At 39.3% G+C, this 27,032-nt stretch overlaps 2 long non-coding RNA genes across 8 annotated transcripts; one reads left to right on the top strand and one right to left on the bottom strand.

The window, feature by feature from the left end:
- The first annotated feature begins 1,447 nt into the window (after window positions 1-1,447).
- LOC135290767 (uncharacterized) lies at window positions 1,448-9,167 on the top strand. The gene is made up of 3 exons (XR_010353569.1): window positions 1,448-1,545; window positions 1,827-1,989; window positions 8,995-9,167. It is a non-coding gene; the product is annotated as an uncharacterized LOC135290767 (long non-coding RNA).
- Window positions 9,168-9,292: 125 nt separating this feature from the next.
- Window positions 9,293-26,918, bottom strand: LOC135290765 (uncharacterized). 7 transcript variants are annotated; one of them, XR_010353568.1, is made up of 8 exons: window positions 26,669-26,918; window positions 17,694-17,838; window positions 16,814-17,162; window positions 16,234-16,415; window positions 14,655-14,767; window positions 13,567-13,718; window positions 10,406-10,528; window positions 9,293-10,050 (listed from the first exon to the last, which is right to left on the bottom strand). It is a non-coding gene; the product is annotated as an uncharacterized LOC135290765 (long non-coding RNA). The 7 variants fall into 7 exon arrangements; XR_010353567.1 differs by having other exon boundaries at window positions 9,299-10,050; window positions 17,005-17,162; window positions 17,766-17,838; window positions 26,669-26,865; XR_010353566.1 differs by lacking the exon at window positions 26,669-26,918 and adding an exon at window positions 26,486-26,617 and having other exon boundaries at window positions 9,300-10,050; window positions 17,005-17,162; window positions 17,766-17,838.
- Between the last annotated feature and the right edge of the window lie 114 nt (window positions 26,919-27,032).

A 27,032-nucleotide genomic window follows, 5' to 3' on the forward strand; every position in this document is an offset into this window, starting at 1 on the left:
AAGAAAAGTTGACAGGGCTAGCAAAGGAAGATTGAAAGCCTATTGAAGTGAAAGAAAAAAAGAAGAAATTCTTCCACCAAGTGTCCACTACACCCAGGCTTAGCCCTGTAGGCATCTGCTCTATAAATAAAATATAACTATTAAAATGGGAATCTTGTGAGTTTTGAAGGCAGATGAGACAAAAAGGTTTCATTTTCTGTCTGACTCTGCAGGAGCCATGCTGCGCTTATCTCAGACCTGGAGGTCACTCTTGCATAGTTTGCATGCTGTAGAGTTATTGAAAATCTTTCCTGGCCATATCAGCATTTTGATCTTTAAAGAGAACATTAGGAGCAGCGGCGGAGTCACCAGTGTCTAACTTGTTCAGAAAAATACAGATTGGTTCTTTAGTAATTCATTATCTAATTTATAATGCATGGTAAAAGGATAGGTACTCCAGGAAGATGCTGGGGCTTCCCAGCATTGCAGCCTTCATCTACCAACATTGGGAGTAATGCAGGGTAATAAAACAAATCATACTGTAAATAATAAATAACCTCTTCATCCTATATTTAAAAACAGAAAGCATGAAAGTAAAAATTCTCAATGTCTGAAATGCTTTAATAACTCTCCTTAGTGCTTGTGGCACCAATTGTTGATTTCTGTTGGAAGGAGCCCAGTTACTATAGATTCATTTATAGAAACAAACAACACAATTCACAGAAAAATATGAAGAGAAATAAAAATTGTCAAAATACGAGACTAGGAAGTAAGATAATATAGCATTCATTTGATGAGGGACAGTGATTCATAGCATGTGGGAACCTCAAGGGAATACAAGGGCACAGAGGAAGGAAAACTCAAGCAAACAGTCAGGAGAAAAAAAAAAGGTAAAGCATTTAATAATAGTTAGAAATGTTTTTGCAGCTGGAGCAAAAAACTAGGGTTCCAACTACTTGTCACCATGGAAGATCTGCCCTTTTTCACAAGAAAGAATTTATTCCCTAGGTGTTTTTTGCAGGAGTGAGTAGGGTAAGGAAGTGTACTTGCAAAGCTAAATTGCCCTGGGATTTTTCAAGAGAGAAATTTACTCTGCTATTCTCTTTCTGCCCCTTCACTATGTATCAGTACAGCTGCATTGCAAAAAATAGCTGCCATGCTCTGTTTCACTGGGGCAACTCTTCACTGAGCGGGTAAATGTATTTTACAGACAGACCTGGGATATCTCAGGCCAGCAAGAGTGTTTTCAACAATTGAGTAGAGCAAAGTTCCAGAACACATAGCCCATACATTGATTTCTTAGTTGATACAATTTTTGTCTCTCTAGGTTTAGTAACCTTGGTGTGTTTAGTTTCCACAATCAGGCTTCTGGTTCCAGAGGAGGTTCCAAATCCTGATGGAGATCCACAGGCTGGTCCGAAAAAAGATGTCACAGAACCATGGAATCATAGACTGGTTGGGACTGGAAGAGTGGAGATCATGGAATGGAGATTGGAAGGGTGGAGATATCCAAACCCTATGCTAAAGCAGGTTCACCGAGAGGAGGTTGCACACAACTATGCCCAGGTGAGTTTTGAGAATCTACAAAGGTCATAAAGATGTGTTTCCCAGAAGAGCTGTGTCTGTCCTGTCCCTGGAAGTGTCCAAGAGCAGGTTGGACGGGGCTGGGAGCACCCTGGGATAGTGGAAGTTGTCCCTGCCCAAAGCAGGGGATGGAACAAGACGGTCTTTATGGTCCTTTACAAACTCTTCTGTGATTATATGAAACACAGGGTTCTGTCAGGTAACCCCAGAAAATTTTGCATTTCCAGTATAAAATATTATTGCCTTTATTTGTGTGACATCAGCAGGGATAATCTCACTCTGTCAAAGTCAGTCATCATTTCACCTGGAAACAAATTAATCCATTAATCAGAAGAAACCTGTTCAAGGTATGATGCAGGACAGGAGAACTGATGAGGCATGCTCATATTCTGAGCAAAGACTCTGCTACACAGCACAATTATAAAGGTAATTGCTGTTTAATCAGTGTAAAAGGAATTTTCACAGGTTTTGTTTGGGTACCATAGAAGCTTGCTTTTAGGAAACAGCATCAGCCACTTTTTCAGGTTTGAAAGCAAACATTATCAGGTAGATTTCTCAAGTCTGAAATTCAGAAGTCCTCTACTTCAAGTAAAATCCATGTAAGTGCCACACCATAACTTTGAAAATGTCAGCCATTGCATTCAATGGAAACAGCATTTCTCTTGCTCTGGTTTTAAAATGCAAAACAAGTGAAATATCTTAATGGTGTTTGCAATCTCCTGCTCTCTCTCCCCAGCCCAGGAAACTAGGCAAAGTGGTCATTATTTTTTCATGATATCTTCTCTACTGTCTAATTAGAAGTACTAGCAAGAAGTGGTTCTGTATTTCAGTGAAGGAAATAATATATCAGTTCCTGTTTAATTACAACTGAACTGCTGCCACACACAGCACTGCACTCCCCCCCCCCCCCCCCCCCCAGAATAAAAAGTGATGAGATGTAAGGTTCTCACTGGGGCTCTCTTTGTTAGCCTTGGTTCAGCAATGTCTCAAAGGGCTCATCTCTCAGGGGTTTTATGAACTCTGTGCCAGAGTTTTGTAGAAGGCTTAGCATAAACTGTGCTACAGCAATGAAAATTACCATTTCCAAATGTCCACCAATATCTTACATGTTACAATGAGTCATCAATTAACATAGAAGAGCTCTGTTGTTTTGAAGCTCACATAACGTGCCATAGAAAACTTCTTTTGTAGTGAGAATTCATACAGAAGGGCGAGTCTATGAAAAAATGTAAGCAGATAGCAAACCAGGGTTGTCTTGAGCCAAACCTGTTTTCAGACCTGGGAGAGTGTGGTGTTCACCCATCCTTTTTCCAGTTATCTTTGTGATGGGCTCTCTCTGCTCATTTTCAACTGGGAGAAAGTTGAGAGCACCAGGGATATCTGGGCTGAGAACCTGGCCACTGAAGGTGGAATCCAGAGTCTGAGAATCACCCAGCCCACATTAGGGCAGACAGATGGACCCAGAGACCCTAAGAATTAAAGAATCTGTCAGCATTGACTGAAGTCTGATTTTTAGTAGCAAACTGACATGTAGACATCCAGGTGTTTAGGTCTACTTTTATTGGTTTGTTTTAACCTACTGTTATTTGTCCAACTGCACAAGCTAATTCCCACCCCTATTTCTATTTACGTCTTCTATCAGTAATCTTACCACAACTATTTGCCTTCCTGGTACCCAGGGAATAGTATTGGAAGCAGTCCAAAGAGCTGTGCATATGGCTAATGTATATTTGTGTAAACAGATTAACTAGCTCTGCTTGTGGACTTCAGCTTCTGAAACGAGGGTAAATCCCACCGATTACCAGATAAAACTTGGATTACAAATCAAGCTATGGAACAAAGTATCTTATATCTAAAATCCTAGATAACATACTGAGGAAAACAACAACAACAACAACAAAAAAAAAAAAAAAAAAAAAAAAAAAAAAAAAAAAAACCCACAAAAAAACACAAAACCAAAATATGTTTAAAGGATTGAGAGGATCATCTCTGTGAATCCAAAGACCACACCTGAGCAGTTGATTTCTGCAAAAGTCTGATCAAATCTCACTCTCTAAGAGATCCCACAAAGTGTTGGATTGTTTAAACTCCCAGAATATAAAATATATTCCTATACTCTTTCATCTGCCAAGGTATTTTCTGTATTAGACAAGGTAATAGTATACACCACCATCAGTACTCAATTTTCCACTGTGATTATAAAAGTTACCACATTTGTACTCCAAACTTACTGTATCAGCAGTTTTCCATTGTGCTTTATTAACATTGTGCATTTCAATGGCTGGTTCTGCTAATGAGATTTGGAAGTTTTATATTAAGAGTACACGGAACAGAAATCATTAACTGGAAGAAGGTTTTTTTTTTTCCCTGACATATTCATAAAACTACATGCTAATAAAATAGGAATATAATTTCAGTAGTTGCTAATAAAAATTGATTTTCATATTAATAATTCCAGACTTGTATCATGGGAACAAAATTTAAGAGTCAATGTATTCATTCTGAGAAGTAAGGACAGTTCTCTGGCATTCTTGCTTAATGACAGGAGTAAAAAAAGGGCAATGGCCCATGATGCTGACCTTAACTTTAGACACATTCACCTGTGTTTCTACATTTTGCACTTTGTTCAGTCAAGATCACCTCATGCAAGGAGGCAAAGTGAAAATTCTGGTCACTGCTTGTGGCCATGATCCTCCCAAGTGTTTTCCTGAAGGACTGAAGGGGATAAATTTGATGTCCTGGCCTATTCCTCAAAGAGGGAACCAACCCACTGCACAGCTTCATGACTTGCCAGGAACGTGACTTATTTCACTGTTTGCCACTGGAAACTCCTCACTGTTGGAACAAGTGTAATGTAATCCAGTGCTGACATAAGTCCTTTCACGTAGCTATAACAGACACTTGAGTGATTTTTGACAGGGGCATACATACTTAAATGCTTTTCATCAGGAATTGTTGATTCAATCAAATCAAAATATTTTGAGGGAATGTGTTAGATTTGTCAATAAAACTGGTAAGAATTTATTAAGTATGCAATTTCACAAAAGAATTAAATAGTTAAGCATGTGTCACATAACACAAGCCTGAAATTTCTACTTTTCATTCATGTTTAGACATGGCAGTTTTAAGACAAATGGACTTTATAAGCGATTTGAAAGATTCCCAGCTTCTGAAATGAAAATAATTTAAATTATTTCTCAGACTCATTTTGATAAAATATTTATCAATTCACTAGTCAAGATTACATCCTTGTGACCCAATCCCCTCCTATTTGGGATGCTTAAATTAAGTGTGCATCTGACTACCCTGTCTCTGTAGTCAGTGGAGAAATGCAAGTACCACAGGAGAGTGTTCAAATTCTTACGGCATGTACTAGAAGTGTGAATAGACATTGACCCAGGGCAAAACTGGGAATAGACATTGACCCAGGAATTAAAAGATAGGGCAGTTAAATCTGTGTGAATATATTGAAGGCTCTGGGATTCTGCTCTGTGCCTAGCCAAAAAATACTTTTTTCTTTAAAGATGCAGCAGAGCTTGCAAATATTCTAGTAGTAGAAGTTGTTTATAAACATGTGTTTCCCTAAACTTTCATTTAGACTAGAAACTATACATCAAAGACATATAACAGCAAATGCATTCACCTGAAGAGAATATAAGTGGTTTTGTTGCTGTAATTAAAAGCTTTTAACACCAGGTCACTTTCTCTCTGGTCACCATTGGAGGAATTGGTCAGTCAGACTGGGTGACCTTGATAGCTACTCTGTGCTCATGAATTGTCTTTTCAGTGGCAGATGGAGAGTTCTGTGTTTCTTCCTCCTTGACACTACTCAATAAGATGATTTGAGACTGTGTGACTACACGAGACACAATTCAGGAAGCTAAGGTCAAAAATCAGACTATGTTGAAGATATTGTTTTGCATATTTTCTCTGACTGAGACCTATCTTTTAAGAATTTACTTAGGAAATTTCTCCCTCACACTCTTAATACAGTATTTTATCTTCTTTTTGCAGTGAGTATCTTATGTAGTATCTTCTTTTTCTATGAGGCATGTCTTAGTGCCATGAACAATATGCTAACACCAGCAAAGGAAATAGCTCAATATTTCCTTGACTCTACTCCCATCTGTTGGCAAAAGTGAAGATTGTCCTTGGGAAAACAGAAACCTCTTAATACAAATATTTGGTTTGGGTTTTCTGAAAATACAGACCGAAGAGTACAAATCCTGAACACCTGGCAAAATGCTGGATTTTTCTCATAACCTGTTAAATTTTTTTATGGTCATCCCTTAAATCTTTTTAAACCTTTATTTAACTATTAAAACAAAACAAGCAAATTATCATACAAACTCCCCATGCATAAAGAAGGACTTTCACAATTAAAAGCTGCCATGTTTTCCCCCATAAATACATATACTGGCGTAATAAAAATCCAGATCCCCTTCCAAAAGGGGACCTTATTCCTTGAAACTCCTTATTTCTTGAAACCACCACAGCTGTAGAGCAATCCTGCTGTAAGCAGTTGCACAACATTCCTGTCTGCTATCGGAGTTTTAGACAAGAAGACTTCATTGCCTAAAGAAAATATTAATTTTATACAGGATTATGGGCATTGCTACATCAAAGCATTCTGCATTCATTCAAAATGTTGATGCTAGTAAATTAAAGGATTTTTTTACTGCACATTGAAGAGATTGCACTGATTAGCATGCTCTGATTTAACAAACCAAATCATAATTGGTAATCCAGTTTGTGGCATCAGAAAATCCTGAATTTGGTTCAGTATCAGTTTGTCTTCTAATTATGAAGCTGTCTTCTTTAGGCAGATGTTTTTCACACAGAGCTATTACTGCAAAGCACCAGTAGTGATTGAAGTTTGGACAAAACTCCAGACATTTCCCTGCCGTACTATTTGTATTTTCACAGACAATACCTACACACTCCCCAGGAGCTCGAGTCAGATCTCACACTCTTCATTCCCCCTTTATCTTTTTCAGTGTTGCCTTTGATGCTGGAAGTTAAGTTGTCTCTGGGTTTTGCCATATTGTGTTGACTTCCTTATTTCTTTAGTCTCTAGGACATCTTTTCCTGTTGAAATAAAAGAAAAAAATCATCTTCTTGAACATAAATTTCCCCTTAAGTCTGTATGGAAATGTCTTTTTGACTTCTGCATCTTACTGTAGCTGATCTCATATCCTACTATGATCTCCATGGCAAAACTTTTCCCTAAAATTCTATTTTTCTCATTCTGATGGTTTTTGCATCTACAGCAGAACCCTTTGATTTCAGACTAAATAAAAGACATTGTACACACTGAACTCCTTCAATCTTCTCCTAAACCATCTTCATCCTCATTAACCACGGGCAGCACCACACAAGGCAGCTGGGACCCTGGGAAAATGTCAGAGGCTCTCTTCACTAAACATAAGCATTAGAGGTACAGGTATGTTTTAGGTTAGCAAGGTCTTCAGTCTTGTAGATATCAGCAAACCACTCACAAAATACTGTTGTTTATTTATCTGCAGTATTTCAGGGTTAAACCATTTTCTTCTCAATATTGCTAAAGCTGTCACCCTCATCTTCTCTGTAAATATCTTACTTGCCTGATAATCTGTGTAGGTTTTGGTAGTGTTCTGTCCTCCACTGTCACTAGGGCTGTGAACTCTTATTCAAGTTACATCACGTCCTATATGGAAAAAAAAGATATCAAAATTATTTCCTGTCCAATTTCAGAAGAAAAAAATACAATCATTCAAAAACACAGCACATAACATTTGTGTCATCAGACTTGCAAATAGACTGTGATTTAGAAAACAAACAGAAAAGCTTTGGTATATTTCCAAATTGTCTTGGAAAGATGAGGCCAGTGATCACTGGATCACATTTCAAATTATTTTCCTTACTGCATTTTTATGTGATTATTGTTTAAACATGGTGGGCTGTTGTCTGGTGATGCTAACTATTTTGATCTTCTGGAGAGGGTATATTAAAAGCTGAAAGCTGTTCCTTCTATTTATTGTTTTCCTGAGATTAGGGAGCATTTACAAAAAAAACCAAAAAACTGTACAATGCGGAAATTGCGTCTCCTCTAATTGTGATTTAATTGTCACTGATGACTGCCAGCTGTCCAGTGTGAAAGCAAACTATTAACAGGTCTGCCAGAAAAAAAGGAAATTTCTGTCTGTGAAATGATGAGATTCAATTTTAGAGAATTTTCTTTTGGTCTTCAACAAAGAGACCAGACACATTTCATGCCTACCTCAACTGGTTCAGTTCCCGCTGATTGGAAACAGTGACTTAAATCTCAGTCTTCTACCTTCATAAGAATGCTCTGAAGAATCTTGTTGCAAAGAAAAATTTTGATCTTGACAAAACTGACTTTTCAACTGTTTAATGTTTTGGAACTTATATTGACACTGTGAATGAATACAGCTGAAATTAACTGGCATGGACTCACCACAAAATGATTGCTGTATCCTGACCTTTGAGAACATTTCAGGAGGCCAGGGTTCAGTTCCAGGATGAAACACAGTAGGAGAAGACTGAAGCTGTGTGCACTGCGATAACACACTTATTTCCAAAGATTGCAGCCTCTTCAACTGGAACTCCAAGACACTTTGGATTAAAAGGTCTATAAATGCTCAGTGGCAAAGGGGTCCAATCTTTAATCCATTTTTTGAATCCACAGCTAGTGAATAGATCTGGTTGCTGGCACACAGGAGACAAGAGCTATGAAACATTTGGTTTTTATCTCAGACTCATTTTATTCCCCAAAGTTCTATGTTCTCAATATGTTTTACCCTATGTATGTAAGCTTTACAGACAAAATATAACCTCTCTTGTCTATCTGCTTACATTCCTGGTCCAAATTATTAGCAGACCTTACAACCAGAGAAGAAATGTTGCTAAACAGACCCAGATGGGGTCTTCTTAGAGTCAAAAGTTTATAGGTATGGAGAGCTGTTATTTATCATATCTGAGCAATGGTTTGTTTAAAGAGGGCAGGGGAATGTAGGTAATCAAAAGATAAGAAGGATAGAGAGTTCAGACTGACCTCTGTGCACCTCACTATTGGAGACACATTATGAGTTAAAATGAGAGGCCATGAATTACAGAGAGGATGGTGCTACTGGTGTACCACAAGTGGAGTAAACACATGATTCTGGTTTATGCAAAAAAAAAAAATCCTCAAACTCTATCTCAATTCTTTGTCCACTCTCTAAATCAAAGCCACATACAACACCAGCTTTCAGAGTTAGTGGTTTTGGTTTTGGTTTGGTGGTGTTTTTTTTTTTTTTTTTTTTTTTTTTTTTTTTTTTTTTTTTTTTTTTTTTTTTTTTTTTGTGTGTGTGTGTGTGTGTATCTTCTACCAGGAAAGTTAGACTATTTTGGTGACCTTCTTAACTCAATATCATTTCAATGTTTTGGCAGGGTGAAGATTAGGATAGTACGCTCATGGTGATAGATGTAGTTTTTAGCTTCAAGAGCAAGCCTCTGTCTTGTGGACTGTAGCACTCCTTCCCACTTCCTCTGAGAATGGAAAAGCAATTTTTAAAAATTCCTAATCTGTATTTTGTTTTTATTCATTCATCTGCAACTATTTATTAACTAAGGCCTAGGATAAACTACTCCACTATTCCATGAACAGAAATAAGCCACATTTCTAAATTCTCATGTTTCCCTTTACCATGAAATTCCTTGATAATTCCAACCTCCCTGTTACTCTTTTGTGACAAACACTCAGTAAAAATAGAGCCAGGACACGTGGAGATTTTCTCATCTTATTTATTCTTGCATGTTGCTGATGCATCACAGATTTTTTATCACAGACAAATGTATTCCCCTTCAGCAGCTGAACTCAGAGGGGGTCTCAGTGGGTCCAACACCCCTGCACAAGCAGGATTATCCATGAACACGTTGCACAGGATTGAATCTGGGCAGTTCTGGAATATCTCCAGAGAGGGAGACTCCCCAGCCTCTCTGTGCAATCTGTTCCTGTGTTTGGTTGCTGGACAGGAAAGCTCCTCACAAATTCTGTGATTCTGTGGTACTGAGCTCCACTGTGTCCTAGAACTCACCCCTGTCCAAGTGCAGATCCCCAGATGAGGCTGCCAACATCATTCATTCCTTCTCTAATGCTCTCTGCACACATCACACCTTTACTACTCTCCTTTTTTATCTTTCCCCACCAGGAACTCCTAAGCCAGTCTGTGTTTGTAAGCACTCCTCTTCTCTGTGACAAGGGTACTTGGCAGCAGAGATCAAAAATTTCACCTCTCCTCACTAATGATATCACAAAGAAGCAAAATCAAGAAAATGAAAAATATAGCTGTTAACTTTATATGGCTAGTTTTTTATATAACATAGCACTTTTACAGAGTTTTTGTATATAATATTTAATTCTAATAATGTAATTTCCCGCTAAAGAATCTCTTCCTCTTCTTTTCTCTTTTCATGCCTTCTGAATTTTCTGTTCTTCATTTCATACTGCAGGGAAAAAAAAGAAAAAAGTAAAAAGCCTGAATTCCCCCCAAAAAATACAAAAGTTGAAATGGTGTTGTGTGTTAAAACTTACTGCTGTTATTTGAATGCCACTATTATTTTGATTTAATGGTTGAAAAATGGACATGTAAGAGGTTAAAAATACCAAAAATTCCCTTCCATTTCTCATTTAATTACAACTATTTCTTTGTGGTTTTAATTGCTGACTTACTTTATTTGAGTTCCTAAGGAATATTACTAGTGATCTGTTAGAAATTATTATAAATTTGTCCAAGAGTAAAGCTCACATATCTACTACAAAAGCAGAAACAGACATGCACACACTAAATGGGAGAATTACCAGATGCTTTCATTTCAAATGGAAGTAGCTCTTGAAGTCCCAGCAATTTATGTCTCATTTTTCTGGGGTCAAACCCAAAGCCCATTTCATGTCATTCCTCAAATCCAGAAGGGTGCTGTGAACCTGACTACTCTTAGAAGAAGAAAGGGCAGGGTGAAAAAAAAAATAAAAATTGCAACTCTTCTCCTGGAAGCAAGTTCTCAAGCAGTTCATAAAATATCTGAATAAAGGAAGGTATCAATAACGTCTTGGAAAAGGAGAAATAAGCTCACCAAATCTAGCTATTCCTAACTAGTTATCGACAATGTTGTAGACTTCCCATCCCTGGAAGTGTTCAAGGACAGGCTAGATGGGACTTGGAGCAACCTGGTCTAGTGGAAGGTAGAATGAGCGGGTGGAATGAGATGAGCTTTAAGGTCCTTTAAACCTTAACCATTCTGTGAAAGCAGCACAGAGAGATTCCACATGGCACAGAGACTTCCTGGGAGAACTTCACCTGCAAGTTGCAGTAGACGCAACACATGAAGCCCTGGAAAGCTAAAATTCAGTTTTTCCTGGTGATGAGGACACCGTGCTGAAAGAAAAGCTCTGCTGAAACTGCCAATTAGGCAAACTCTTCAAGATTTATTTTTTTGCTCATGTTAGTGCCACTCTGCCCTGCCACACAAATTCTTCTTCCATTCAACCCGTAGTTTAAACGACCATGAAAAAGGGACAATCTCAAACCTGGCCCTGGCCATTTTCTAAATTTTAAAGTTGACACTGGCATATTTAAAGAATATCTTCTTCACATGCAGGAGACAGATATTTAAGGAAATGTTCTTCCAGGAGCAAGCTGTGGAGTCTGGAGAAGCCAAAGAGAAGACCACCCCTCACTTCAGACACCGACGGCAGGGGTGTAATTGAAGGCAGCAGCAGCAGCAGCTGTCTGCACTTTGTGCTGTCAGGGACAGTTCTGAAGCATGTGGGATGCATTTACTGTTATGAAAACTCCCTGTATCAGAAGCCCCGATAAGAGCAGGATTGAATGTTCCTAGCAGAAGCCTGAATGTTTTGATTTTTTTGAACCTGCAGGATTAAAAGATCTTCTGTGCCTGGGAAGTTGTGCGGGTGGGAGGACAGAGCCAGATGTTTGCCAAACCTTAACTGATATTTTTATTAAAATGGGAGCTGAAACAGCACACAATCTGAAAGCTTGGATTTGGATAATTTTATGGATGAGTTAAGAAACATTTTTTATTATTATATTGTGAAGCTATAGAAAGCTCTAGTTAATTAGAAGCTGTGGATTGTCTCAGGATCTCTGATGCTTTAGAAGTAAAAATTTAATAGCATTCTTGTAGCTTACTCCCATCTTGTATTGCAAACATTGCCACCTGGTGATGAAAAATTTAAAAAAAAATTAGGGTTTTTAAATTAAATATTTATATATTTTTATAAAATCTAATTTTATATTCTTTTTCTGTCTTTCAAAGATACATTTTGAGAGTTTCTTTTGCCTCCTCTGCCTCCTCTGTGACTAGGATTAGTCTGTATTCTGCTGAGATGAGCACATAACAGTGCTCATCTTTAGAAGACTTTAGAAGTGCAATATCATCAATTTTTTTTTGAGTTTGCTGTTAGAACCTTTCTGGTCTTTCACTGTAGTGCACACTTGGACATATGAAGGCCACGACTAGAATCAAACTCTATTTTTTCCCAAGAGCTACATTGTCAGAAACCTTTCAGCCCAAATTTTTTGGAGTGGGAGTTTGCAGAAGTTTATACTTTCTTTTCCCTCTACTCAGCTCCCAGTATTCATTTATAACACAAAGGTTTACTGTGATTTAAGAGGTTCACTGGCTCTCCTCCTATGTGAATAAGAATGTCTGAGGGAAATTTACTGCAGTGTTACTCAGGACAGTGCAGTGTGTTGGACTCAGTCATCTGTTCCAACCTAATGGTCCTATGGCTCTACAACTACATGGGTAGGAAAATAATTCTCTTTATGGTGGGACCCATTAAGTGAATGACATGAGAAGTCAGGTGTTTTATACATGTGACCCCAAAGTGTTTAGGGTTTATTGTGCCTCTCGTTCCAGGTTTTCCTTTATTTTGTTTTTGTTTTTGTTTTTTTTCTTGTTTGTTTGGTTTTTTGGTTGGTTTTTTTTCTTGTGGGTTTTTTGGGGTGTTTTGGGTTTTTTTGGATTTTTTAGGGGTTTTTTGGGTTTGTTTTGGTTTTGGATTTTTTTATTTTTTGGGGTTTTTTGTGAGTTTGTTTTTTTTTTGATTGTTGCTGTTGGTTTTTTTGGTTTTTTTTGTTTTGTGAAAGAAGAGGTCTGTTAAAATGAAGCACAGGAAGTAAACACTCAGTCAGAGATGTTGCTGAGGTAAAGAGTGGAATTTTGAATAATTCCTTTTTTTTTGTCACAAGGTTTTAAATTACTTTTTAAAGTGCTTTATCCTAATAAGATGTTTCATTTCATCTAGGGGCAACTTTTCCTATTTAATTTTGAATCTTTATGGAAATAAATTAAAAATAGAAATGCAATTTCTGAGACAACATAATTTCAACTGATAATTAGAATATTTCTCTTGAATATGCATGTCAAAGCAAAACTAAGATTCTTTTCAAAATAATAAAAAAAATATTTTTGCCTCAAAGAGTTCAGCAGAACAGATGTTTATTTCCTAAACATTTTGATCAACTGAAATATGCATTTCTATGTTTTTATTTTTTGGTAATAATGTTTTGGACAAAACCAAAAAGTGCCTGCTTTCAGCAATAAAACTTTTTTTCTTCCTAATTTGTGGACAGATGGTGCATTTCATCTGTGCTCTATTTATAATTCACTTTTAAACGAATTTGCTTTATATTCTCTTTCCTCTTGCGGAGTTCAATAAGTAGTGATACTCATCTTGGATTTTTCCTCCTGCTCTGATTAAGGCAGAGGCCCTTAGGAAAGGCTGAGGGTGCCAGAGTTCTGAGAGAAACACCTGCAGGTTTGGATGAGACACGCAGCCACCTGCAGACTGAGCTGACACACACACGGGAGGATTTTTCTTTTTTTCCTCTCTTCTCTTTTTACTCACAGCATCTTTTGCACTGCCTTTTGCCTCATTGGCTGTCGTTGTCTTTCATCTCTACCTTCCTTTATTTATAAGCTCAGAGATAAAAGCACCTGCCTTGGTGGTGGTCCTTGCTGCCATCCTCAGAGCGAGCAGGGGTAAATCCTTCTCCTTGCACTCGAGCTCTTTGCAGAGACTAGCCAGATCTTTCATCCCCAAGATGGTAATGGGATCCCACGTAGCTGCAGATTTGTGAAGAGAGGCACTGCAATGCCGTATTGCAAAGCACTCAGCACCATGATGAATAGCAGTAATTCCCACACATGGCATTAATACACAGAAAATTGTGCACCCCGCCTGGACCAGGCATTCATTCCATCCCACCAGTTGCAACTGAACTTCAAAGGATACAGCAGGTATACAGGAATTTATCCTGATGGTTGTAGAGCAATATTCTGGAGCATTCGGCATCCAAAATGTTGAAAGCTAGTTTGAAAACTAGACCAAAAAAGCCCAAACAACCCACCAAAATATGCTGAAAATCAAGATTCAACAAAGACTCTTTATAAAATTCAGAGTAACAAGAGTAATTTGAAAAAAGTAATTAAAAAATTACTCTAAAGGTCCGTAATCTCTGTCTGCAGCATAAAATGTTTCCCAGAAAATCTAAGAAAATCTGGGAAACAACTGAATGGTCTATGTTGTAATGTTTCCAAGAAAATCTGTCTGTAGAAAACACCTATTTACTTATGTTGCTCTCTATAACACTTGTAAATAAACAGTAAATATTCACAGAGTTGACATCGTGTTTCCTGTTCCATAATCATGGTCAGACTATTCCTAGTATAGTGAATGAGACATAGAAACAGGCAGTGGGTTTTGGATTTGGGGTATTCTGGGCTTATTTGTTTGCTTGATTTGAGGTTTTGTTGTTGATTTGGGAATGTTTGTTTTTTGTTGTTTGGGGTTTTTGTGGGCTTTTTTGTGAGGTTTGGTTTTTGGGGGAATTTTGGGGGAGGATTTTTTGGTTTTTGTTTTTTGGTATTTTGTTTGTTGGTTTTGTATGTTGTTTTTTTTTTTTTTTAGTTTTTTTTTTTTTTTGTTTTGTTTTGTTTTTTTTTTTAAGTGAATTTGGTTGAAAACAAAGACTGAAATATGCACTCAGATAAAGAAGGTTTAATTTCCTCAGACTACATCTTACCCACTAAACCACACGTTGGAAAAGCTCCCCAACATCATTTTTCAAGCTGCACAAATATGTTATGGTCAGAGATTGTGCAAGAGGAAGTGTAACACTGGATTTCACTGATTGACCTGCAAAAAGAGCCACAGAAGTATTCATTTACTTATTGATCAAACTGTCCCCAAAGAAAACACATGAAGATGACAGGCAGAAAATCTGGCACATGAATCTCTCTCTTCCTATCCTGAGGGTTCCTCTGCAATTCTGGAGAAGATTCGTGTACTCACTCCTCATCAGTCTTGCTAAACTAGACCCAGGCTCCTTAATTACCTCCCTGAACACAACAGTGAGATGCACAGCAATGAAATTGTCAGGGCACAGGCTGCTGAATGAAGAAAAGGCTGTGTCAGTCATCAGGAACTGTCAGGCATGGCCCTGTGCCTCAGTTTGAGAAATAACATTTTCTGGCATTTCAGCTAATTTGACCACAGAAAACTGGAAAAACTTCTGTTCTTTTTTTTTTATAGGAGAGGTTACTACCTCTAAATATCTTGCTGGACTCTGAGCCCCAACATGGCTCCATTTGCTTTGGCAGCTGACTGAATTTCTTTAATTGCTTTTGGCTGAATTGCAGCTCCTCAGCTACAGGTGGTTTTTTTTTGAGAGCAAGGCCTTCTGAGGAATGAGCAAACCCTTCAGATATCTAGGGTACAAAAAAGACACCTCATAGGTAATTTGCAGATATTTATCAAGGCTCAGAATTTTTATGACTCTTAAGGTGGCTCAGATTTTTAAAATGTTAATGGGAAGAAAAAAAAACAAAAGAAAACCTACCCCAAAATAAAAACAAACATAAAACCAAAAAAACCCCCCATCACTTCTGTGTGTTTGTTTGAGCATCTTGTTTAATCTTGCAATCTGACCCTATCTGAGACCTGCTCAAAAAGAGCTTTCTGAAAGACTGATCTAAATGGGCTCAGAAATGGGATCCCAACAGAGGCAGGCAGGCAGTGAGTAAGAGTTCTGATAGCAGAAAGTAGAATTACTCCTTTTAGGTCAGAAATGTTGCTGGTAATAGGTGAGAGGAACAGAAACTAATTGGGTTTATGAATGCAGATAGTATTTTCTGAAACTCAAAAATATATAATAATCTTATTATTGATTTAACCATAAAAAAATATTTGGCAAAATGGGTCTGTTGAATCCTTTTCCTAGTTTTTTATCTTTTAAGGAATTTCAAAGTGAAGTTGTAATCCTATATCAGCATGGCTCATCTAAGTTTAGTGAAAAGAAATCATAATGAAACTTATTAAAAAATATGATAGTGAGCCAGCTGGAAAACATTATACAAAATTCATAAAATAAGGTGCAAGAGTAATGCTTTGGGATGTATTTTGCAATACTTTTTTCCCCAGGTGACATTTTTGGGAATGTGACTTATTCTATTTCCTACAGGTGAGGTTAAGATAAACATGGTAAATAGTCCCTTCAGTTTTGGAAAGAGGCTATGTTAACTCTGCCTCTTCAGTTTTGGTTAATAGAGCTGTGACTGTGACTTCCTATAGTAATTCCAGGAACTATTCAGGAAGGGACATACCTGAGTTCCGTGTGTTGTGTTGGCCAGGATAATACTGATTTGTTGACTCTTCCATAGACCTTTAGCAACCATACCAGTGCTCCTGTTTTCCTTCAGCTTTAATCTCTGACCATTTCAAATGAGACAACGATCAGAGACTCTGATTTTCCTGTGTTTTGTATATGGCTGCACTGCAGTGTCTCCTAAGAGAGAGACTCAGAGTAAGAGGCATTTATTTAATAATTATTAGCTAGACACTATATAATGCTATGGTTTCCCAGAAATTTCAGGCTATTATTTATAGAATCACAGAATGGTTTGGTTGGAAGGGACCTAAAGCTCACCTTGTTCCATCTCCCTGTCACAGGCAGGGACAGGTTCCACTATTCCAGGTTGCTCCAAGCCCTGTCCAATCTGGCCTGGGACACTTCAGGAACAGAGCAGCCACGGCTTCTCTGTGCAACCTGTGCCAGGGCCTCACCACACTTGCAGTACAGAATTTCTTCCTAATATCTAATCTAAACCTCTCTCTGTCAGTTTAAAGCCATTTCCCTCTTCACTTACCCCTTCAAGCCTTTTCAAAAGTCTCTTTCTTACTTACTTATAACTCTTGCAGGTACTGGGGGCCACAATCAGGTCACTCTGGAGCCTTCTCCCCTCTCAACAATCCAAATTCTCTCAGCCTTTCCTTACAGCCACACAAATAATTTAATTCCCTTTTATTCTTTCCCTTTTAATCTTAGTTCCCAGGAAGCAAAAAAGGCATAGCAGGTAGAAATCCTCGCTGCTCACCACTGCAGAACCCGACACTTTAGAGCTGGAGCTGCAAGATAAGAGGCAGTGTATGCTCTCAGTGAGAAAACCAGCTCTGCCACGGCTCTAAAACTTTGCTGTGCTGACGTGCGTGTTATGAGTATGTATTTATGCATCCAGGAGCGTGGCTTTCTGCCCTGCAGAGAAATATAAATTGTCGTGAGCAAAAGTCCGTGAAATAACCTGCGCGATCAGGCACTTTTTTTTGTTCAGCCTTCCCGATGTTCTCTGTGTTTCATCCCACTAGATGGCACCGAGCATCTGCTGCATCCTCCGTGCTGAGCCCCGCTCTCTGTGCCAGCTCGCCCTCCTTCCCCGAGGGGCTGTGCATCAACACAGACCCACTTTTGCACTCAGAAATAAACCTCACAAGCCCACCAAGCTCAGTGAACGCCAAAAAAATCCTCTTCCTTCCCTGCATACAGCTAAAGGGTTCAGGAGCAGTGGGCAGGGGATGGCGGCAGCAGCCTCCAGGTTTGTCATCACCCCTGGATCTGATCTGCAGAGATCAGTATTTGCCCCAGCCGAGCAGGCTCAGAAACTACACAGATGCACTATCAGACTGCTCAGAAGATTTTTATACACAGGGATATGAGATAATACATAAAATATATACATAAGTATAAAGAAATCTGACTAGCAGGTCAAGGAAAGTGATTCCCTCCCACCTTTGTTCTGTAAGATCACAGCTGGACAACAGCATCAAGCTCTGAGGTTCCCATCACAGGAAGGACATTGACCTGTTTGAGTGAGTCCAGAGGAGGCCACAAAGATGTCCAGAGGGCTGGAGTCAGGCTGAGGGAGTTGTTCACCCTGGAGAAGGATGCAGAGAGCTTAGAGACCCTTCCAGTACCTAAAAGGCCTATAAAAGAGCTGGAAAGTCACTTTTGGCAAGAGGATGGAGTGACACAGTAAGGGAAAATGTCTTCAGACTGTAAAAGGGTAGTATTAGATTAGATATTTTAAAGAAGTGCTTCACTCTGTGGGTGGGGAGCCACTGAGACAGCTTGCTTGGAGAAATTGTAGATGTCCCACCCCTGGAAGTGTTTAGGAGGAGGTTAGATAGGCCTTGGAGCAATCTGGTCTAGTGGAAAGTGCCTCTCTCTATGGCATGGGGTTGAAACGAGATGACTTTTGAGGTCCATTTGGACCCAAAAAACTCTATGAGTCCAGATTTCCAATTACACCTCTGTTCACCTGCCCAGAAAGGCTCTTCTGCTCTTTTCATAGAATCATAAAATGGCTCTTTTCCTCAATATCAGTCACTGAGAGCCAGTAACTTTTCAGCTGTGATGTGGGAATGTCTCAGCTTTGAAGCTCCTGCCTAGTCAGGGGTCTCTGTTTTGCAGAGACATCGTAAGATGAGTCCAACAGGACATGGTTGAGAGTAGTACAGCAGGATTTTATCTGTGCCAGCCCCTTGAAGATTAGAGGAACGCTACTGATACCACCAAGTGAAGGGAATGGGAGTTTTGTCATGGAATAGTGGCAAAGGTAATCATTGTTAAGAATGTGCAAAATTAAAATTATTTGCATCAAGGTGAAGACACATTCACCTCCTGCTTTGCAAATCTGGCACTTGAAAACAAAAGGTATGTTTACTTTGTATACAAGGCATAGAATCATAGAAGCCATAGAATCCTTTAGGTAGGAAAAGCCCTTTAACACAATTAAGTTCAACCATTAACCTAAAAATGTCAAATCCACCACTAAACTACATCAGTGTGAGAGGAATCCTGTGATTCATGACAAAGGTGAAATATTACAGATAGAAAATAAGGTAAAAATAAGTTAAAAGTATTCCCCAGCCTAAATTTTAGTACTATATTGTCACAGATAACATGCTATAAAAACAGTCTTCCAATATAACAGAAGTAATACAGGATGAAAATAATTTACTTAAATATAGGAATGGTCTGTGCTAAAGAGAGGTGCCATGTGAGAATCAGTGAATAAAATGAATGATTAACACTTCTTTTTCTAATACAGAATCATCAAAAAATCATAGAGAATCACAGAATCACAGAATGGTTTGGATTGAAAGAGACACAAAGCACCATCTCATTCCAATCCTCCCTGCCACTGGTAGGGACACCTTCCACTGTCCCAGGTTTCTCCAAGCCCTGTCCAACCAGGCCTTGGACACTGACAGGGATGGAACACTTTAATGGGAATTTAGGCTCCATTTTGGAGTTCTAGATTGTGGCACTCTATTTTTTTGCTTCGAATCTGTTTTGCTTCCCTCAAAACCCTGCAGCTACAACCACTGCACATTGCTAATTATCCCAGAAAACCCTAATTGCAACCAACTTCTGTCAAGAAGAAAACTGGTGTTAATTTTGTACTGGATGAGACAATTTAATTCATGTACAGAAAAAAAAAATTACTCATTATATCTGCCTGTTCATGTGAATCAGTATTTAGGAATTTCCTTCATGCAAAGTATTTAATGAAATTATTCTGATTTCACACCAAAAAATGCACACAACAAACCCAACACCCATGACCAAATAAGAACAACAAAAACAAAGAGCAAACATAAAACCTCATTTCACACACCCCTTTCTTTCTCTCTCTCTTTTTCTTTTTTTTTTTTTTTTTTTTTTTTTGGTTTTTTGGAATGAAACACCCAAATCTGTTCCTCATAGGCTTTAAACAATCTTGCTCACAACAAAAGCTGGGTTTCTTCCAGGAGTGCATTAAGCAACATGACTGTACTGTCACACATTGTTTCTCTTTCATTCTCTTCCCTGGGGGAAAAGCATCATATGCAATGGAGAGACTCATTTTGCTCCAGTGTTCAGTACTAATTGGCTTTTCCTAAATAGTGAAGGCATCATGCCCAGGAATATCATGTTTCTGTAGAGCAGCTGAGAAATGCCATGGACTCCTGAGGCCAGATCATTTTTTGTCAGGAGGGACAGAGTCTCCAGGCATTTTCAGTTTTTCACCTTAATCTCATGATGAAACTTTACATTAATGTAGACAAAGCCAAGCACAATATTTTGATTACTTTTAAATTGTTCTTTTCCTTTGTGGAATTATTCTGTGTACTCACAGCCAGATCTGAAGTCCTTTCAGAAATGCAATTCCCATGCAAGTGAATTTGTTACACATCACTTCAGTTCTATTATACTTGGCAGATGATCTTTTGCTTACTTTTAACTGTAAATTCCTTAGGAATTTTATAGACAGTACTTGAAATGGTAATTCAGGCACTCTGAAATGAAGCTGGTAGGCAAATGCAAAAAGATAGAATAATGTATCATTATAAACAGACCATTTCAGCGACAATTTTTGAGAAGAAAAGCCCAAAACTGGGGTGTCAACACAGTCTTTCTTTTGAAAAACAATATCTTCCAAAAAAAACATGATAATCCAATATTGTACCTTGTTGTACTTTTTCTGCAATCTGTTTTTTTTAAAAATATCTGAGTTGGTTCCAGTGATATTATTCTCAGATGTCTTACGATATTTTACCAGTTAAATTGATGACATTTGATTATCTCTTTCTTTCTCCCATCCCATGGGCTTTCCTATCATCTCATGACAAAGTTTCTGGATTTTTTTTACTCTGATCTTGATTTAAAAAACAGAGATGGTCATTATTTTTTACCTCCTATTCTGATCCAAACCCAACCCTGCTTATCAATCTGCTCTTTCAAGCCAGGAATGGGGTAATTTTTCAGCTCTGTAAAGTGATAGACCTTTCACTCTTAATAGCTTGAAACGGCAGCATGAAAACTAAGTATCCTATGTAAACAAAGTGGGTTTAAGGTCTCTTAGAAAAATAAGCAAATACAATTTTCTGCCTAGTTTGAGGATCAAGAACAGACTCTCCATGCTGAAGGAAAAGAGGCAAAAAACATGTAGAGGAATTGGGGTGTGAAGCTAGCTTGCAGTATCTTCAGCAGCAAGTCTGATTCTCCACAGCTCCTTTATATACAGAGTAGAAAATTACTCAGTGGTTTATTTGCTGCCCTGTGGTCTGTTACCCTGGGATTTGAGCTAAACCAGGGGTGCCAGAAGTATTGAAGGAACATTTAACACAGCAGGAGCACATGTATCTAAAGCGATAGGAATCACTGTTCGGCTTTGTAGCAAAAACAGACCTCCTTCAGCTGCGTGACAAGTTTCACTGGCAAGCTGGTAAGAGAAAAAACAATTTCAATATCAATCTCCAGACTTAAAAATAACTGCAAAATAAGTGCTTTTTTTCCCCCCATGTTTAGTATGGTTTTGCCATGTTTTAGTATGCCAAGTTTTCTATTTCTGTAAATATTTTGTGAATAACAACAACAAAAAAAATACCATTAAAATCTTCCTGAATTACGTATTTTTAGAATGTTGAAAGAAACATGTAGAATTTCTAATACAGGAAGTCTGCCAGTTCACACCCTTAAATCTTACCCATTACAACAGTCTTTAGGATATACTAATTACTACACACTGACCAAGACAAACAGGCAAAAGGTGTTAGAGAATACCTGTGTGACAGGAGTGGCCTTTTCCCTTTTACCACCTTCTAAAATCCTTTCCCCTCCTTTACAGGATGTGAACATCTTGTGCTCAAAGGAGCCTTGAGAAATGTACCTAGAAGTAAAATGTGTCCAGAAGCAAACAGGCTATTGGAAATACTGCTCACTCATCTGGAAGAGGAGCTGAGGATCCACTGCAAGTCTCTTTCTGTCTGCCTATGTTGCAATCTAACTTCTTGTGTTTGAGTTCCATGCAAAGGCATAATTCATACTTTTCTAGTTAGTAACCAGACTAAACAGAAAGATCCACATCTGCCTTAGTCACTCCACACTCCCATTTCTGGTAAATGGACCCCTTCTCAGTGTGGTCAGTGGAGACTAGATATGATTAGTTTCATTCTAAAGTAAAAGATAAAAATAGGCCAAATGAGTCACTTCCAGAATTTCTTATTTCTCTACAGAGACTAAAGATAGGGTCTTGGGAGATTAATTGAGACAACTTCTTTGTAGTTTCTTAACAATGTGCGAGATTGGTTTTGTTGAGGTGTCTGTTATTACACTCAAGGCAGGCTCATATTAAATCACCTTTTTGTCCACCCAGTGGAAACCTTAACCATATATTCTACACCAGCATTACTGTGGTCTGCACACAGACACCTGAAATGCTGGCTCAAGGAAAGGGGGAAATAAAACAGGGATTTCTGTTACTGCTTCCAGAAATTTTGATGTCCTGGTTTTGTGCAGGCTTATGGCAACACCTACAAACCCAAGTCATGGACAGGGATTTGGTTCTACTGCACTGTACACAGAAAAAGAAACCACAGAACCGTGGAATGGTTTGGGTTGGAAGGGATCTAAAGACCATCCAGTCCAACTCCAGCTGCCGTGGGCAGGGACACCTTCCACTGCCCCAGGTTGCTCCAAGCCTTGTCGAGTCTGGGATGGGACACTTCCAGGGATGGGACAGCCACAGATTTTCTGAGCAACCTGTGCTAGGGCCTCAGGAAATTCTTCCTAGCCTTCCTTCCTACCTAATGTAGCCCTGCCCTCTGTCAGTGGGAAGCCATTCCCCTTGTCCTGTCACTGCAGGCCCTCTGCAGCTCTCTTGGAGCATTTTTAGGCCCCAGAGGCTTCTTTACACCAGGCTGAGCACTCCCAGCACTCTCAACCCCTCTCCAGATCACAGTTGCTACAGACCCCTTGGTCTGCTCTCCAAAGAAATAAGCATGAGATTCCAGAAAATTGCTATAGAGCCTGAAAGCCCAACAGCTGGAGGGTAGAAGTTATACAAAAATGGTTTTCATTTCCACATCTACTGATGGTCATAAATCAAAACAAAGTGGCTTAGATTCAGGGCATGTAAATTAGAAAAGCTAGAAAATTAAATATTTTCACTTGGCACTTTTTTATTAAGCAGAGTTATATGAGTGAACAGATGATAGAAGATCTTTGCCTGGAAGAAGTGTTTCTCTGCCATTTTACTTGCATCCCTCCAATGTTATCCCTCCTTAGCACATGTCATCCCTCACATCTACAAATCAAAAAATTAGGGCAAAAAATTGTCTTGGGATATAACATGATAGCATTTTACCAGATTTTTTAAATATCTTTAAATCTCTGTTTCAGTATTAATACTTTTCTTTTTTGTTAAATTTATAAAATTTTACTTCTTACATATCCCATGAAATATTCAAATTGCTATTTAAAAAAAAAAAATCACTAGATTATAAGTTTTATAAAGCTTGTTCTAAATTATCAGTTTATTAAAATGCTTTGTTTCTTCTGCAACTGTTTCCCTGAAGTCTCCCATCTTTTATTTGAGAAAGAGCAAATTTTCCCCATCCAAGAGAGATAAAAAAAACCTAATGCCCAAAAAATTTAAAAGGAAATGCTTAAATAGTGGAAGAGTTGCAAAAGTGATGAAGTATTTAATTATTCTTATGGCTTCATTTGACAGGTAGCTTTTGCAGAGCTTGGGCAGCATCCTACCTCATGAAACAATAATTTAATATCATACAGAGAAGGAGAATCAGTCTGGTTAATAGAGCCCAGTTCGCCCTCCAAGAAGATTCTGTCAAAACTCCTCACAATGAAAGTGTTAAGGGAAACCAGGTTAATAAATTAGTTGGTAGAGCCCTAACACTAATTGAAAGAGACTTGAAAGAGCAGAAGATCACATTTTGGTAATGGTAGTGTAGTATTTACCGGTAGAAAAGATGAAAGCTGCCTGAAGAATTAAAGAAGGTGATAAGAATCAGTGGTGGAATAGGAGAAGAAAATGTTTGTTTCAAACAAATACAAAGTGATTTACGTGAGGAAACTAAATCACAATAGCCTAATCTTTATGTTAGAAGAAATGTAGTCTGTGCAAATTATTGGAGCTCAAAGATTAAATTGGAGTTTATAACAGACAGACATGAAAGAACCAATGTAATTCTCAGCAGCATCCAAAAAATAAAAAACAAAACAAAACAAAACAAAACAACAAAAAAACCCCACAAAACCAACAACAACAACAACAAAAAAAAAAAAAACAAAAAAACCCAAAACTAAAAAAACAACAACAACAAAAAAACCCAAACAAACAAAAAAAATCCCACAAAAACCAAAACCAAAAAACCCCGAAAACCTCCCAAAAACATGTTAAGAAAAAGAAAAGAAGGAGAAAAAGAGCAAAAAACACTATTTGGAAAATTGTTAATTTTATCACTGTGTATGCTACATCCTGAGCAGGTGGGATTCTCAGCAGACAGGTAGCTGAAATAATCCAAGTCACTAATTAGTGAGGAACAAGACATGCAAGAGGGGAAAAAAAAATGAGTTGCCTGTGGGAGGGGCAATAAGATTTACTTTGGATTGCTTTTCCAGTTAAATCGCTGAAAGCATCAGATGATCTTCATATGCAAGCAGTCTAAGATGAAAAAAATGGATGTTGTTATTCAAACAATCCATACTGAGGTTTGCTGAACAGTCCTGAGAGGTTCCTTCAGGTTCTGGAGTCTGCCTTGGTTCAAGGGCAGGATGGACAAGACAATCCATGAAGGCTGCTAACACGACCTATGACACTATCAACGTTTCTGGAGGTTTCCAAGTGATACATGGAAGAGTATCCAGCAAAATTATCGCTTCATATTTTTACTGGGCATGATTTTCCCCTCATGTGTTGCTTTTGACCTCCTCCAGACACAGAGGTGGAAGCTTAACAGGACAAGAGGATGTGGTCTCAAGTTGTGCCGGGTTTATATTTAATATACAGAGAATATTTCTTCACTGAAAGGGTTGTCACAAATTGGAAGATGTTGCCCGGGGCAGTGATGGAATCAACGTCCCTCAAAGTGTTCAAAACTGGGTAGATGTTGTGCTTAGAGGCATGTTATGATGGTGAATCTGGAAGTGCTGGGTTAATGGTTGGACTCTATGCTGTTACAGGACTTTTCCAACCTTAATGATTCTGAAATTATATTAATATATTGATCTATGGCCAAAATCAGTAAGGCCATTTCATTTTCTTTCTCTAAGTCCTCACCATCTGCTCCTGTACCTCTCAAAGACTAAAAAGTGGAAATGGATCTTGCAAATGACACTGTGACAGCCCAGGATTTAATTAGTGAAAAATTTTCTTTAGCAACAAATCCAGATGTTACTGGCATAAGTGAGAGGGAAGCAACCTGTGTCATAGGGACTAGAACCATCACCTGGGGTCAGAGGAAGGAAATTTATTAAATGTCAAAAAAAATCTATATTTGTACAAACCATATCTTCAACAGCAGTCTGAACTAAAGTAACATGCTATATACTTTATTCTCATTATTGAAAACCAGTGCATTTCAACAGAAAATGGCATTAATTTTTAAGATTTTGTAGAAATTTCAGTTCTGGTAAAGATATCTCCTTACCTTCTCTCCTCCAAAATGAACTAAAAGTTTTAAGTGGAAGTTCTCAATAAGTACTCATCTGTGAGTGTGAGAGGGTTTAAGTTAATACAGGGAATGACTCCTTGCTTTGGGTTCCTTATGGCAGCCCAAGATCTCAGAAGAAGGCTGGCAGTTCCAGTTAGCTGATGGATGCTGGGCTGCAAAAGCACTGGAGGAAGAGCTGTGACTCCCTACATCTCTTTCATATGAAAACACAGGGAATGTGGAAGGTGTGGGAATCACAGAGATTAGGAATTTCAAGTTAGAAAAGACCTCTAAGACCATTGAATCCAGCCTTTAAATGATCACCACCAGACAAGAGCACTGAGTGCCACGTCCAGTCATTTGTTGAGTACTCCAACACCTCCCTGGAGGTGGAGTCCCTTCCAATAATTGGCAACAGCTTCAGAGAAGAAAGTTTTTGTGTTGTTCAACCAGAACCTCCCCTGGCCCAGCCTGAGGCCGTTCCCTCTCCTCCTGTCCCTGTTCCCTGGAGCACAGCCCGACCCCCCCGGCTGTCCCCTCCTGGCAGGAGCTGTGCAGAGCCACAAGGTCCCCCCTGAGCCTCCTTTGCTCCAGGCTCAGCCCCTTCCCAGCTCCCTCAGCCTCTCCTGGGGCTCCAGCCCCTTCCCAGCCCCGTTCCCTGCCCTGGACACGCTCCAGCCCCTCAGTGTCTCTCTTGTGCTGAGGGCCCAGAGCTGTCCCAGCACTGGAGGTGCCTCAGCAGGGCCAGCACAGGGACGGGCATTGCCCTGGGGCTGTGTCACAGCCTGGCTGGGACAGCCCAGGGGCCATTGGCCTCTTGCCCCCCTGGCACCCTGGGCTCATGTCCAGCCCCTGGCACCAGCACCCCCAGGGCCTTTCCCAAAGGGTCCTTTCCAGCCCCTCTGCCCAGCCTGGAGCTGCCGGGGTTGTGTCACAAGTGCAAGATCTGGCACTTGTTCTTGTTACCCCTCACACCATTGGCCTCAGGCTGTGGATCCAGCCTGTCCAGACCCCTCTCCAGAGCCCTCCTGCCTTCCAGTAGATCCACACTCCCACCCAGCTTCGTATCCTCCATGAATTTACCATGGGTAGTCTCGATCCCCTCATCCAGAAGGGATTTTTACCCCAGTAAAGATTTTAAACAGCCCTGGCCCCAGCACTGATCCCTGGGCACACCACGGTGGCCGGCTCTCAGCTGGATGTGGCACCATCCCCAGCACCCTCTGGCCAGGCCATCAGCCAGATCCTAGCCCAGAGAGGATGAACCTGTCCAGGCCCTGAGCTGCAGCTTTTCCAGGAGATGCTGTGGGAGACGGAGTCAAAGGCTTGGCTGGAGTGCAGGCAGACACAGCCACAGCCTGTCCCTCAGCCATCAGGCAGGTCAGCTGCCAGCAGAGACCAGGCTGCTCAGGCAGGACCTGCTTTTTCTAAACCTGTGCTGGCTGAGTCTCATCCTTTGTCCTGTACATGTTGTGGAATCACACTCAAGATGTTCCACAAAAGATTTTTTTGTCAAGGAACAATAGGATGTGATAGACACTCAAATAAAAGGGATTCATGGATCACACCCAGTCCTTGTGCCAGCAATTGAACCACACTGGTTTAACTCATCTGCAGAAATAAAAGCATT

Source organism: Passer domesticus, chromosome Z, assembly GCF_036417665.1.
Source record: "Passer domesticus isolate bPasDom1 chromosome Z, bPasDom1.hap1, whole genome shotgun sequence".
Taxonomy (NCBI): domain Eukaryota; kingdom Metazoa; phylum Chordata; class Aves; order Passeriformes; family Passeridae; genus Passer; species Passer domesticus.